The 14,390-nt window shown below is 49.4% G+C and overlaps 1 protein-coding gene across 6 annotated transcripts in view; it reads left to right on the top strand.

Annotated features, from left to right (window-relative positions):
* Positions 1-14,390, top strand: part of foxp1b (forkhead box P1b) — a 146,523-nt gene that overhangs the window by 14,181 nt on the left and 117,952 nt on the right. For all 6 annotated transcript variants that reach the window (XM_023793945.2, XM_023793943.2, XM_023793940.2 and 3 more), the window contains exon 2: positions 5,897-5,986. The gene's annotated coding sequence lies outside the window, so the exon portion shown is untranslated. The remainder of the gene's footprint in view (positions 1-5,896; positions 5,987-14,390) is intronic.

Raw genomic sequence — 14,390 nt, 5'->3', positions numbered from 1 at the left:
AGCCAGCACACAGCTGCCTGAAGCGGCCATGAATCGAAGGGGCCGCCTTCGGTCTCGCTCCCGGTCTCGCACCCGGTGCATGATTCCCATGCCGGCCTTGTGTGTGGGATCCGCATCTGGAGGGATGTGGGAATGGGAGGAACCTTGGGGACGGTCATAGTGAAACTAGCTCTTTTGTGTGTGAGGCCATTAATTTGTTGGTTGTTCTTTGTCTTGGTCCTTCTGATACAGTTTCCCTTTAAGTGACCAGTGACAGCATGATATCTGTGTTTTGTTTTGTATGCAAATGCTTCTATGTAATGTAGCTACAAGGCCGCCTGCCCTAGCAGTGACGCCCCTTCTGTCCGCCACGTATGTGACATGTACGTATTTAAATATGAATCTGTAATGAATAACCTGCAAAGCGACACACAGCAGGTCCCTCATCTACGCAGAGTCTGGCTGATATCCGGCTGGTCAGTCGAGTCTCCCTGTGCCGCGGTTACAGTCATCCCCTCTGTCGTTTTTACCTGCTCTGCAGCCTTATTCTCTGACTTTTCTTAAAACTTTATGAAGTCTTAAAACACATGAGGTTGCTTTTTTTAGTGTTTCTGATTGAACACCATTATTCCAAATTGGAGATATTTTCCTTCCTTAACCTTTAGGATAAGAGAGCTTTTATATTGTGGTGCTTCTGTGAATGAGTAAAGGGAATGGATGCCACTGGCAGTCTGTTTCCAGAAGGATCTCTGTCTGTCAGAAGGTCTGTATTGGAGCACTGATTTGTTCATTTATTTTTTTCTGTCATAAATTACAATCATGCTGACACCAGGTATTATTCATACACGAACCTCCCAAAGTTCGAGGGTTCACTGATGCTCCAGTTGCGGACTTGGCCAGTTTGGGGTTTACGCGAATTTCTCTGTCTTCCAGTTACACAACCGCAGCTGAATATCACGCTCATCAGATCCTGTTAACTTCCCGCTTTGCAAGTCTCTCTTTCTCCCCAAGACAAAGATTTCATCATTTGCTCTGTCAGGTCCGTGTAGCCGTGCGTGATATTAATATAAACTTGATTACGCTGCGCCGTAATTAAGAGCTTTCGGACTCGCGGTTGCCCCGTCTTGATTTTTGGCCGGTGCTCCTGGATCAGTTTGGTGTATCGCTGTGTGTTTTTTTTTTTTTTTTTCCCTTCCGTTTAAAGTGGCTCCCATCTTGATGTTTAAAGCCCCCCATCAGCTGCCTGACTGTCATGCTGTTTGTGGCGGGTACAGTGTCATTTGGCTGACAGCGGTAACTGGCAGCCGGAGTAACCAAATTATTTAGTCATGGGTTTTTAACGCGCACAACAGCGAGTGGATGTTAAGTAAATGATGCAATTTATTCCCTTCCTGCTCGCCGCCAGGCTGGGTGCCACGGGAAGTCTGCCAGTTTTAAATAAGGGGTACCCAGATGGCGTTCACATGACGCTCGCTTGCTACGGCGTCATCCCGGGGAATAGCCCCGGTACCGCGACAAGCAGTAGGTCAATTGAGCGGGATCGCCTGTTGCTCGGCCTCATTTGCATATGCAAATCTGCTAATGTTTTGTCATTTCTGTAAATTCGGTGAAGGCTGTGTCCCGGGGGCCTTAAATGAATTGGAAAGCGGCCCAGTTAATGAGGACGGGAGCCGTGCGGCCGCACGTCCACAGTAACAGCGCCGGCGCCGTCCGCCGGGCCTGGTAATGAACTGGCATTTCTGCCCTCTTAAGAAGTGTGCTCTATTTTTAGTGTTTGTGGAGTGCATGTGTCTGTCTGTGTGTGTGCGTGCATCAAAGACAATGCACTGTAGAAAGACAGCCCCCGCCGTCTGTCTCTCTCTCTCTCGCTTTTCCTCACCCTTCTGTCTGCCACACCAGCTCTCACACTCTGCTGTGGCACCCCCCTCTTGCAGCTGGCAGACCCATGTTGGAGGTGTGCTGTGGTTTTTCTAGGCAATGGGAGACGATTCCCGTTCCCCTTGGGGTCGGCCACGGGGGCGGAGGTGTTCGTAAATCAATAAGAAGCAAGCGGAAACTCTGAGCTAATGGCCTCCCGTGTATGGTGCCTGTAGCGTGGATGCCCTGTGCATGTTGTCTGGTATCTGCACGGCTGCGGAGAAGGAAACGAGTGGTACACTGTTAAACTAGTTCAGGCGGCATGGTAGGTGTCACTGTTTGAAGTGAGGTGCTTGTTCTCTGATGCACCTGCATATGCAAGCCGGGGAATCCCACGTCGACATGTGGAGAACATGCAAATTACACGCACGCACACACACATGCACATGCACATACAGACACAAACAGATTCAATCCTGCAATCCTGGAGAGCAAACTTAATGAAAGAGGGCAGGTGGCTTTGTGTGGCTGATGTAATTATTCGATGTAATGATTTATCATTATGTATATATATATATTTTTTTTATTATTTTGCGGTTTCCGTTTCCCATTAGGTGTGCCCCATCCGAGAGCGATCGCGGAGACGCGAGGCCATTGACGCATTCGATGGTTTCCGTGAGTTTTGGCTTCAGATTTCTGTGCTCTAGACCCGCATCGCGTGCCCGTTTGATGTGAAGGTGGAGAAAGAGTCAAGCTTGTAACTGCAGGTAGCTTTGACTCGCGGCTGTTTAAGTTCAGAATCACAGTTTGTCATTTTCATAGTAGCTGATTCAGCAGAGCAGCGATGGTCTTATGCTGATGCTTTCTGAGCACCGATATGGCCGCCGATTGGATGGGCGTCCTGTCTCCCACTTTGCGACGAAAATGTCATGCATTTGTCCTGGAAAGGAGTTCCTGAGCATTGGTCCTCTTTCGCGAGGTGAATGAAGTCACTCTGCCGCACCGATAAGGGTGTCCTGTGTCCTGTCAGCTCTGGACAGTATCTGGGGAAATGCCATCTCAACATGTGCAGAGCTGAGTACCAAACAGAACACAGCTCAGCACAAAAAACAGTCTAAATGAAAATCAATTTAATCTGGAATTGGTTAATATAATTGCACCCCCCTCCCGCAAAAAAGCTATCATAATCCTAATAAAATTGTAAGTGAAAAGATAGTATTCTTTTCTCACCTTGCAATTATTCTTGTTCGGCTCTCAGCCAGAGTAATGTCCTATTTAACATGGGAAAAGTATTTGAATGGGCCCCCTTCAGCAGAGGAACGGCACTCAGACTGCCCCCTTCTTTAAAAGGAGAGAGAAGATGAATTTTGCCCATAAAGGCAGAATCACAGGGGCTTTTATTCTAAATGGCTTCTGGGATTGTTATCTGTGGGAAGTGTGTCGTGCCTCTATCGTGTTCAATCAAGTGTCCACTTAGCCGCGACCGGGCGCAATTGTTCCCAAGTGGGCCGCGCACTGACCTGTTAATGTCTTCGCCGACCCCCCAACCTTGTCGGCCCGTCTAGCGAGGAGTTTAAATCATTGCTGCCGCCTCCCCCACCGACATGCCTTTAGCATCCGTGGGGTCAAGTGGACGTTCACTCCAGAAAAGCATGCTTCCTGTAATTCTCCAGAGTCCATCCTTCTGGCCCGGTTCTGGCACCACCCCTGCTCTAGAGCGTAGGTGAGGGTGTGTGGGAGGGGGTGTTGAGGTGCCAGGTGTTGGGGTGACTCTCTGAGTCGCACTGCTGGTTATTTCTGTGAAAGCTTCCATCCTCCGTTCATGCATTCCGGGTCCTTCCGGGTCGGCTCTGGTACTGAGCTTTGAGAGCGTAGGTAAGGCTACATGCACATCAGTTTTCTGTGAACTGGCTTAAACTGGACAATGAACTGTATTATCTGGGTAAAAACCCGGACGATACAGTTCAGCCTTGAAGCTCTTGGTTGACGTTTTCCCACCGTGCCGAGGAAGGCGAGGTAGGAAATGAGGATGAGCGTTTACATGGGGCATGTCGTCCTAGCTAGAGCACGCGCCCGCGCGCTTTGAAACGAATGCCGAGCCGTAATTGCTGCAGTAAAATAAGATTGTTCCAGAACAACCTGCGCTTCTGTCAAAATCACGTTGAGCCTTTAATTCACAAACAAGAGGCAATTAAGCTAGTAGTGCGAGAGGCCTGGCTGCCGGCATCTTGCCAGACTGACAGGGACTCTAATTTGGCGAGAGAGGATTGAAACCACATGGTGGCGAATTAAAGGAGCGGGACACCTTTCCCAGGCGGCGTGGGCGGCGCTGGGGGTGTCCCAGGGAGCGTTTATTGGAGCTGCATCCACGCTGTGTACCCCTGTCTGCGCTAATCGCTAACACAGTGCTTTATTTGCCTGGCTGGTGGCTGCTGAGGGCAGCGTCGGGCCATCGGTAAATAAAACTGCCGTTGGGATCAAAATCTTTTACCTCTGTTGTTGATTAATGGTGGGCGGGTGGGCAAGCAAGGGGGGTCTTATCGGAGTCTGACAGCAGAAGGCGAACTGCTAATAGCGTTCGCGGGAATTCCGTGTGCGTGAGCCGGCGCATCGTGGCTTGTTGTGTCTGGTCGGGCTCCAACGCTGAAAGCTGAGGTCGCACGTTTGGTCCTGTGACTGTGGGTGCTCTCGGCCTCACCCGATTGGCTGGATCAGCCGGGGAGGGCAGCATTCTGAGGCTTGCGCATCTGGCAAGGAAGTAAAGTGTGGCTGTGCCGCACCCCCCTCCCCCCCCCTGGCGGGGATGTGGTACATGTGAACCCTGTATAGCTACAGTCTTTGCATAGTAACACCAAGTGAAGCAACCTCTGCATCCTCATCTCTCAGCTCTGTCTGCTCATCGGGCTGCTGATGCAGGTAAGGTTTACAGGTCTGGGCCCAGGAGATGCCAGCCCAACAGGGCACCTTCCCTGCCTTTCCAGCCGGTGCCTCTGTTATTCATTAGAGCACAGCTTTAATAATTATTAATATGATGACAGCCTTTGTGTTGTTCATGTTAATGATGACGATAATAAGTTGTTTGTTTATTGAGCCAGGAATGGGCACTCCCAGCCTGTTTTTATACACAGCATAAATCTCTGAGCTGTCCTCGTAAACCTATTAACATCCGCGTGGGTCTCCAGGCATCCAGTAGTGAGCGGCCTCAGTCGTCAAGGTAACACAACATTCATTAAAATAGTCGTATAATGAACTAATGGTGACCTCGCAGTACGTCGTGCGGTTGCCAGTTGCGTGTTGCCTAGTAACTTCTTTTTTTTTTTTTTTTTGTGCTTTTCATTATTAAATCAAAGCGGAAACACTGTCCTTTCTCACCCACTCTACTGATTAGTGACGTTATGTAATGACATCCCTAGAATCCGGCGACGTTACAGACAAGGATTCGCTTGGTTCACAGCTGTAGCCGTCTCTACTGGCAATGGTGCGCTGGAGGAGTGAACTAAGGCTGTTCATCATCTTTATGATGAAGAGGATACTCATAAAAGAATGATGTATATTGCATAATTAATTAATATATACCATTGCTATATATGGTAATAATCATCATATACAGCACCATGACTTATAAATAGTAGACTGATCATTGATTAAGTCGCGGTGATGTTTCTGGTGATTCTGTGCCGAAAGGGGCTGTTTTCGGTGCGGGGCCCTTCTCAATTACACCCACCCCCTCCAAATTTGCGAATTTGCAGACGAATATGATTTGTGCTAATAAGATTCTTCAGAAATATTACTCAGACTGAAAGTTCATACTATAAAAAGAGATGACTGGCTGCTGAAAACATACAGGGCCCCCAGTGAATGGGAAGGTATGTGTCATAATTCGAGCTAAATCCCTGATGTTTGTGCCGGTCACGTTTTCTTTTCTGTGTTTTCTTATTCCTGTTTATGTGGGCTAAATAAACTCGAGGTACTTTCCCCACCTTTTGTCAAATGGTGTCACTTCCTGTTTAAGACGGTTATGTTGTGCCCTGACTTTTTCTTTTTTTTTTTTGCATTTAAGGTAAAACGGCATCTGTGACCTGTTGATGGCTTGCCGTTGAATGTCCCCTGAATGGATGAGATGTCCATCTTGCTCACACAGCTGAACACGGTAAGCTCTCGCCCTCATCCTCATCATACACTTTGGATGGTTTCCTGGAAAGATGAGTTTTGAGGCTCTAATTGGGCAGTCAACCGAAGGCAGCGATAACGGTTGCTTGCTTCAGTCTAGACCTCACTGGTGTGTATTTTTTGTAGTTTATCAATTTTCCAAATAAAATCTAAAAATATCAATAAAATCTGAAAAATTTCTTAAATTTATTTTCCCCAATCTAATTTTACAAATGATTCTTGTATTATACTGTATTTTTCCCTAATTCCTTTAAAAAAAAATTTTAGTTTAATATGTAAAAACCAAATTCAGCATCAATGAAGGGTGCAAACAGCCTCACCCTTAAGGCTGTGAACCTGTGGTTGCATATTCAGCACATTATTTTTAAAGCAATAAAAATTGGTTATTCAGATGATTTATTAGTTTTTTAACCCCCTTTGAGAAATTTAACTCAGGTGTTTGCTTCCATATTTAAATAAAAAAAATTCTCAGAACTTCCCAGCTGGTCTGTGTGGGACTAGCTGAGTACTTTTCTGTGGGTGTATCAGCCCGTCCGCCCTGGATCTGGTACCAGGGGACCGCTGTAAAACACAAAAGCAGGCTGCATGCACTCAACGGACCTACATATGGCGGTTTATGTCTTTTAGTTATTCTATGGGGCAAATTAATCTTGGAGTTGCAGTTAGGAAATGTAACGTGCAGAAGCAAGCAAGACATTTCCAGTAAGAAAACGCCTGCGGAGGTCCGTCTCGGCGAGCTGAGCCACTTCGCTGCTCCTCACTACTCGAAAGGACCAGGACGCATCCACATCCTGCAGGCCGAACCCCTTTCCCGCCCTGTAGTTCGCTTGCCGGGGACACGGCGCCTGCCCCTTGGTCCTGATCAGAGGCAAACGTGCCTTTTGTGCCAGAGTAATGGAATCTGTGTGCAATTAAATCTCTGACTGAGAGGAGGAGCTCGCCGTCAGCGGGGGGGGGGGGAGCGATGATGATGAAACGCTCCCAGCTGGCCCTTCGCCGCCTGCGCCCGTCCAATCTCTGTGTCACATTGTTTTTTTTGCACCCCACACCCCTGTGAAGGCCTGCATGTTCCTGCAATTAATTACAACAAACGTCAATTAAAACACTTCCAAATATTGTTGCAGAATTAAATTTCAATTATAAGAATTGCGTTAGAAGTGGAGGACATTAACAGCGGTTTAATGAATTCCGCTGTAGGTGACGGGTATTCAGCCGGCATAGCACTGACTCTGATTCCGGGGGGGGGGGACCATAAATGAGACCATAGGAAGCATGTCGCTAACTGTTCACAATCCTCGTGGACGCCATGACTCTTGATCTGCGGTTTTTCCCTGGCAGGTTTTAAGGCGCCTCTATGGATGCCAGCCTGGTTCGACTGTCAGTTTACCATTCGGCCCGAGGGCCTCACGGCCACTCGTTGTGTGCGTTCTCTTTCTGGCGGTAAATAAAATGGCGATTGAGTTGGCCCTTCTAAAGCTCACCTTTCTGACTGGACCCTCTTGGTTGGACAGCAAAGCGGTGATCAGCTTTTCTGTCTGGCCGTTCCTGGTGCGAGTGGCAGGCACAGGGTTCCGAGTACACGGCGATCGATCGCGGGAGGCTCTTAAACTAATGGTGCCGCGGAGACCTTTGAGAATGTGCGCGGTTAAATCACATCAGAGGAAGATGTACTGCTCTCACCGACTCCACCGTCTTCCGGAGAGGGACCCACCCTTTCTGCTAGGGATGAAAGTTATTTGTCCCTGAAGGTCCTAAGTAGGTTTAGTATTTGAAATATGTGCACCAGCAGATGCATTAAAGTCAAGCTTATTAGGTAACTGTACATTTAAACTTTTATTTGCAATGTCTGATTGTTTGGTAGCTTTGCTGTTGTGGTCGGCTTATCTGTTAATTATTTCCATGGCATATTATACATTAATGAGCACATTTCTCTCTTCTAGTCCGGCCCAGTCGGTGCTTGATGTTTTTTCTTTATTAGTATGGACAATAAAAGGACCCCTACTCTCTTAATCCCTCCCTCCTGTGGCATCGTCTGCTAGGTTAGCTTGGCCTTGTGATCTTTGGTGTCCCATGTTTACTGATGAAACTGGAACTGTGTCCTGCTTGATAATTTAATAAACGGCTCAGCCCCCTGGCCCCGGCTGGGTTTTGGCTGCTGAGGGTGGGTGGTTTGGAGGGGGTGGGGAGGGGGTTGATGCCCCAGCAGCATCTGTGAGGCTGATTAGATCCCACCCGACAGATAGGGGAAGAAAATCGCTTTAATTGTGCAATTATCTGCTATCAGTCAACTCGCGCAGAAAAGTGCCGTAATGTGGCGGCGGACGGAGAATGCTTTTGCACCGCGAGAGGCGCAAATAGGCTCGGACGGAAGAGATGATTTAACAGGAAGACCCTGGGGACGCTTGAGCTTGTTTGCAGACTCTCAAGATCCCAGATTAGGCTCCTCGGGGCAGGGGGGAGGTGCATCTTTCGAGAGAGACGTCTGCTTTTAAGTAGCGCTGCGTTGTTTCTCCTTGGGCAAGAAGTGACCCCCCCCCCCCCCTCCTTTTATGACCAGGAAACCAGAAGCTAATATGCATTAAAAGCAGCCACACGTGAGCTCCGGTAAATTCCATTGCTGTGCGGTCCTTTGTCAGGATCGGCAAGATTATTGAATAGCTACTGGGCGTTTTGTTCCAAGCGTGCATGTTCAAAACACCGTTCAACTTATGCAGACGATGCTAAACAGATGAATGGGGAAAGACTTAGGCTGCATCCAAAATTGCATACTTGTTTGCTGTGCAGTAGGGCTAAATATAGTATGCGATATGAACATTATATCTGAATCCCCGATTTGGATGACACAGTAGGCGAGCCGTACCCGGATGATATACTACCTTCTGTGAAATCCCGAAGTGTGTTACGGATGGACACTCTGCTGTCCCACAAGGCCACAGGAGCTGCAGCCACAGACAAGAAAGTCACTTGCTCAGAAATTTTTGTCAGCGTGCAGGGGGTAAGTTCCATCTCTGTACAAATTTAATCAGAAAACAATGACATTAGTTGACTTGAATATGTTTTTTTTTATTATAATTGAGTTTTGCGGGTCAAGCTATGTCATTGGAAAACATCCAGGTGAGGTAATATGCAAGCTAGCATGGTGTGTCCGAATGCATGCATACAGTTACACCACATACTATATTAACACTCAAGTAGTAGGCTTCTGGCGAAATTCAGTACCTACTGTGTAAGTATACAGTTTTGGATGTGCCCTCAGACTGTGAAGCATATTTTTGGTGTTAACCAGTGAACTCTTTTAGCTGAATAATGTTTGTTTAGTGGCTGCAAAACAAATTTTAAACAGAAACAGTTTTTAAACAGACGTTTTTTTTTGTGCAAATTTGTTTGCATATGAGGTTTAGCTGTGGGTAACAGTGACCAAATGAATGAGAATTTGTTAAATAAGTTTGCCACTCTGCTCTCACTCAGGTGTGAGTGAATGTCCACTGCAGTTCTCGTGTAGGTGAGGCATCAGGATGTGCGTTAGTGATGTAACCTGTCACATGGCTGTGGCGTCCAATCAGGAGCCAGCCCCAGGAAAAAGATGCGGCATCCATATTCTGTCATCTCCCTCAGGGAATTGAAATCACCGCTTACTACAGGATAATTATACATGGCAGAGTGTGGGTGATTTATGTGTAATGTTTTGTGACATCGGGGTGGTTGCACTGGGATTTGTTTGATTTATTAAAGTTCACAGTGGAATCGTAGGAAGTGTCTGTCCTTGTTTATTTAAATAATTAGCTTCCTTCAGATTTGTTTGTAATAAAATAAGTAGCCCATCCTTCAGTCTAGGATCTGATGCGACAACCATAGTGTCACATGTAGATCCACCATGGAGTTAAAATACATAATTTGGACACCATTATCCGACTCCTGAGGGCATAAACAGGCCACAATGTTTCGTAATACTTAAACTGATTGGAAAGTCGCTAATTACCTTCAGTGAGTGCCCTCGATTAATTCCCTAGCCAGTGAAGACACCCTGGCAGGGACAAATGCCGTGCCACATTTGTGTGGAATACAAAACAGGGAGACAGGGAGACAGAAATGCATACAAGGAAGACCGGAATGATTAACACATGTCCATCAACGTCGGGAAGCCATTGCAAAAGCGAGCAGGGCATTTGCCTCTGGCTTGTGGTTGGAGGAGGAAGAGGAGGGAGCCCACACAGGTCAGGGGAGGAGAATCAAGAGGAGGAGTGAGCCCACGTGGGTCGGGAAGGAGGAGGGAGGGAGGGAGCCCATGTGGGTCAGAGGAGGAGCAGGAGGAGGGAGCCCGTGCAGGCCAGTGGAGGAGGGGGAGCAGCAGAAGGAGCCCATGCAGGCCAGGGAAGGAGGAGGAGGTGGGAACCTGTGCAGGCCAGAGGAGGAGATCAGAGCCCACACAGGCCAAGGAAAGAGGAGCCCACACAGCTGGAGCTGGTAGAGAAGGCAGCCCACACAGCCTGTAAGAGGAGGAGGGGCTAGCCTATACAGGTTTGAGGAGGTAGAAGAGGGAGTCTGCACGGGCTGGAGGAGGAGGGAACCAAGTAGGACCCACTTTGGTCTTCAAGGCAGATGAGTTCAGAGGAGCCTTTCTACGCACCATTTTTGTACTGAGATGTTACATTTGCACTTGTCCTTCCTGTGAGCAGCCATGAGTCTGGCCGTTCTCCTCTTTTCAGCCTCAGAAACACCACTGGCTTCATGCTTTCTCTTCATGCCATATGTAGTCAGTCGCAGCCGCACGATTCGCTCTTGGGTGGAACAGGCTGTTTGTGCTGTATTTTTGCAAGTACTTCTGAAATTATTATTATTGCAAGCATTTATTTATTTAAAAAATTCTATGCAGTGGTGTGTCACACACTTTATTTTTCCAACTTCCTTACATGTGTAATACTTCAGTTTCACTTTACAGAAACATCCTTTTTAGTTTGAGTTATTTCGGAGCTGATTTTGGTGCTATTATTACAAAATGGAAGCACTTATACACAATTGGTTTAGTTTTAAAAAAGTAACAAAAAACAATTTGTGCCGAGTGCGAGAAAGAGGAGGCTGAGCCTGCTCCTCCCCCTGCTGCTCCTCCCCCTGCTGCTCCTCCCCCTGCTCCTCCTCCTGCTGCTCCTCGCCCTGCTGCTCCTCACCCTGCTGCTCCTCGCCCTGCTCCTCCTCCTGCTGCTCCTCCTCCTGCTGCTCCTCCTCATCATACTCCTCCTCGCCCTGCTCCTCGCCCTGCGCCTCCTCCTCATACTCCTCCTCGCCCTGCTCCTCCTCCCGCTCCTCCTCATACTCCTCCTCAGCCTGCTCCTCGCCCTGCGCCTCCTCCCGCTCCTCCTCATGGTTTTCTTGTTGGACACAGCTTGGATGGCCCTTGGTAATGACAGCCGCTGGAAGCACCATGAGGACGCAGTGTTTATTTACAGTGAGACTTGGTGATGCTTGCTCAGGATGCGGTTTCACGCAGGATGTTCTGCGATTCCCCCCCCACCACCGCCCCCGGTCTGATCACTTCAGTTAAGGAAAGGGGGGGGGACACAGATAGAGGCCACTGCAGCATGCTGAGGGCCCATTGTGTAAGAGGCCCCCTGCCGGGAAGCCGCCCGCTGATGCTCACTCGCTGGCTGCCGCTGCTTCCTGGCTCCCGAGGGGGGGGCTCCAAGCCAGGCGCGGTTTGCTGTGGTCAGGCTCGCGGGGGGTGGGGGGGACGCTGCATCTCCTGCCAGGAATTTACTCTGCCTGTAAAGCTGCAGGTCATCGGGGGGGGGAGAGAAAGAAAGCGGGGGGGGGGGGCAGCGTCAATATTTGTTTTCATTGTTCGTGAATGCATATCTGCAGCAATGAGGGCGGGGGGGGGGGCAGGGGGAGGCTTCAGACTTCTACTTGTTTGTCTTAAGAAGTTAATTTTGCTGATTAATTAAATAATTCTGTGCCAAATATGCAGGTCGCATTTCTCAGCTTGTATTCTTTTAACTTTGTGGTATTTTCTTTTCTTTTTTTTAATTGGACGAATGTGCAAAATAATAAAAGTACCGTTTAAGCGAATACTGTCCGCAAGTAGGTCGTACATTATAGAGGCAAACAATGCATGAAAAATCAAACGTGGAAGGAAATCTCACAAACGGTGAATATGCAAAAGACGTCGGGGGGGGTTCACACCTGCAGGCCTGTTCTGATGTTTCAGCGACAAAGAGGACTTCAGAAGTTGGGGCTGGGGTCTGATCTTGCACGCGAGGCTGCGTGTCTCACGTGCCCCTTGTCCTGCGTGTTTCAGAGAGCAGCTCTGACTCGGGGACAGTCCCTCATGGTGCTCTGCCTCCAGGCCCCCCCTGCCGTTCAGGGTGTCTTATTGACTGCCCGCTGGTCCTTAGCAGCAAGGACACTGGCACCCTCAAAATGGGAAGGGAGAGAGCAGGGAGGGCTGTGGGCACGACTCATCTGTTAGAACTTCGCTCGTCATTCTTCTTTTCTGTTTCGTTTCTTTAAAGTGAGGACCCTCTCGATCATACGCAGACTCCAGTGTTGCTCCCCTCCAGGCCTCTGTGGGTTTGGCCCTCTGACTTTTGGGGAGTTTTGCAGGTCAGACCTGCCGGCTCCCTGTCGCTGAGGTGCTGCGCGTCGTGCTGTGACGGTAGCCTCGTCATGTAGGTCACTGACGCCTGTCAGTAGTTATTTTTTAGTTATTGTTGCGCGTGTACGCATGTGATTTTTCCCACAATGTGGCTTTGAGAGGCGTGTGAGATACAGACGCATTTTATTACTCTTAGAGATTTTGCCCTAGTAAATATGTTTGTGATGTAGATGCGTCTGCCATTGGGTGGTTAGTTAGTGCTCTGTGATTTTGGGGGCCTGTCAGACAAGGAAAACGGCTCCTACAGCCTGTTTAAAAAAAAACAAAAAAAAAACCAGAAAGCTATCTAGGAGCCTCAGAGAATTTTTTTTGTATATAGATCACCTTCCCATACGGAAATGTATTGACAGACATGGATATATTTAGAATTTCTGTTTGAATTTGCGGCGGCTGATCCATAAGACCTGGTTATTTTGGTACGTTAAGCTCAAACGCTGCTCCCACGCTGTCAGAGCTTGGAGTCGAGACTCCAGGGCCTCTCGTGGGCGTGTCTCTCCCAGAAACAGACACTGGGAACCTATGTTGGGAAGACTTCCCCCCCTGCCCAGCCGGGGGTGGACTTTCTGCACGTGTGGGCACCTTTTGTCGTTATTAGGGTATTAAGTGTTGCTTTTGCCCAGAAGAGCAGAGGTGAAAGAAGATGCCGGTGTGTGGCGGTGAGCGGGCATGCCATGGACGGCTTTCTTCGGGTCCTTTGCCACCCATATGAGCTGCCCAGTGTGGCTTTGAGACGGGAGGCCTTTGGCTGGAGGCTTCGCTCTCATTTGTAAATCTGTCGCGGCTTCTCCCCTGCAGGGGTCCTCGTTGCTCAGACGGGGCAACCCCGCAGACGGCCACTGCGGTGTTCCTGGTGCCGAGACCGGAGCCCTTCTGACGGGGGGGGGGCATGTCTTCCGTATCCAGCGGAAATCTGTGTCCCCCTTTGTCCTCAGAACCGCGGCGTCTGACCCATTATATCAGACTTTGAGGGCTGATCCCATAAAACACTGGAGGGTCTCTCTCTCTCTCTCTCTCTCTCTCTCTCGCTTTCTCGCTCCCCCCCCCCCTCTCTCTCGCTCTCTCACTGTCAGTTCGCCCCCTGTGAGTGCTGACTGGGCCGGCGTGGTACGTGAGCAGGGTCCTCTCCGTCACGGTACCGCGGTGAAACGGGGCGGCGCTGACCTGCCGCAGCTGAAAGGCGCTGAGTCAGCACTCGTCAGGGGCCGGTCTGAACAGGCCCAGCTCTGCCTGCCTCCTCTCTGCAGGGGGGTGTCAGGCGCTACCGCTGGGGGGCAGCTTGCCCATAATGGCGCAGATTCCCCCTGCCAGCTCTGAGAGGAATCGCTCAGTCCTGCGACTGCGTCTGCCTGTCTGCCTGTGTGCCAGAGGGAGACCCCAGTTTGGGTTCTGAGGGTCACTGATCCGTCCCCTTCCACGCGTGATGGCTCGCTAATCCTTTAAGGGAGCGGCCTCCCCGTCTGCGCTCTCAGCCTGCGCTCTCAGCCTGCGCTCCCCATCTGCGCTCCCCGTCTGCTTAACACAGTGGTGGCCAATCTTTTCCACAAAGGCCCGGTGTGTATGCAGGTTTCCGGGGTGACCTTTAGGTCAGCTGTTCAAACCCAGGTATGAGGACTCCTCAGCCAATCAGTCCTCTAATTAGTAATATAATTAGGGAGCTGCAGCGAAAACCCGCACACACAGCGGCCCTTTGCGGATAAGACTGACCACCCCTGGCTTAACAGATAGCGTGTGAGAT

The sequence above is a fragment of the Paramormyrops kingsleyae genome, chromosome 8, assembly GCF_048594095.1.
Source record: "Paramormyrops kingsleyae isolate MSU_618 chromosome 8, PKINGS_0.4, whole genome shotgun sequence".
NCBI classification, from domain to species: domain Eukaryota; kingdom Metazoa; phylum Chordata; class Actinopteri; order Osteoglossiformes; family Mormyridae; genus Paramormyrops; species Paramormyrops kingsleyae.
The sequence above is the reverse complement of the archived record's forward strand: the minus strand, read 5'-3'. Positions and strand labels throughout refer to the sequence as shown.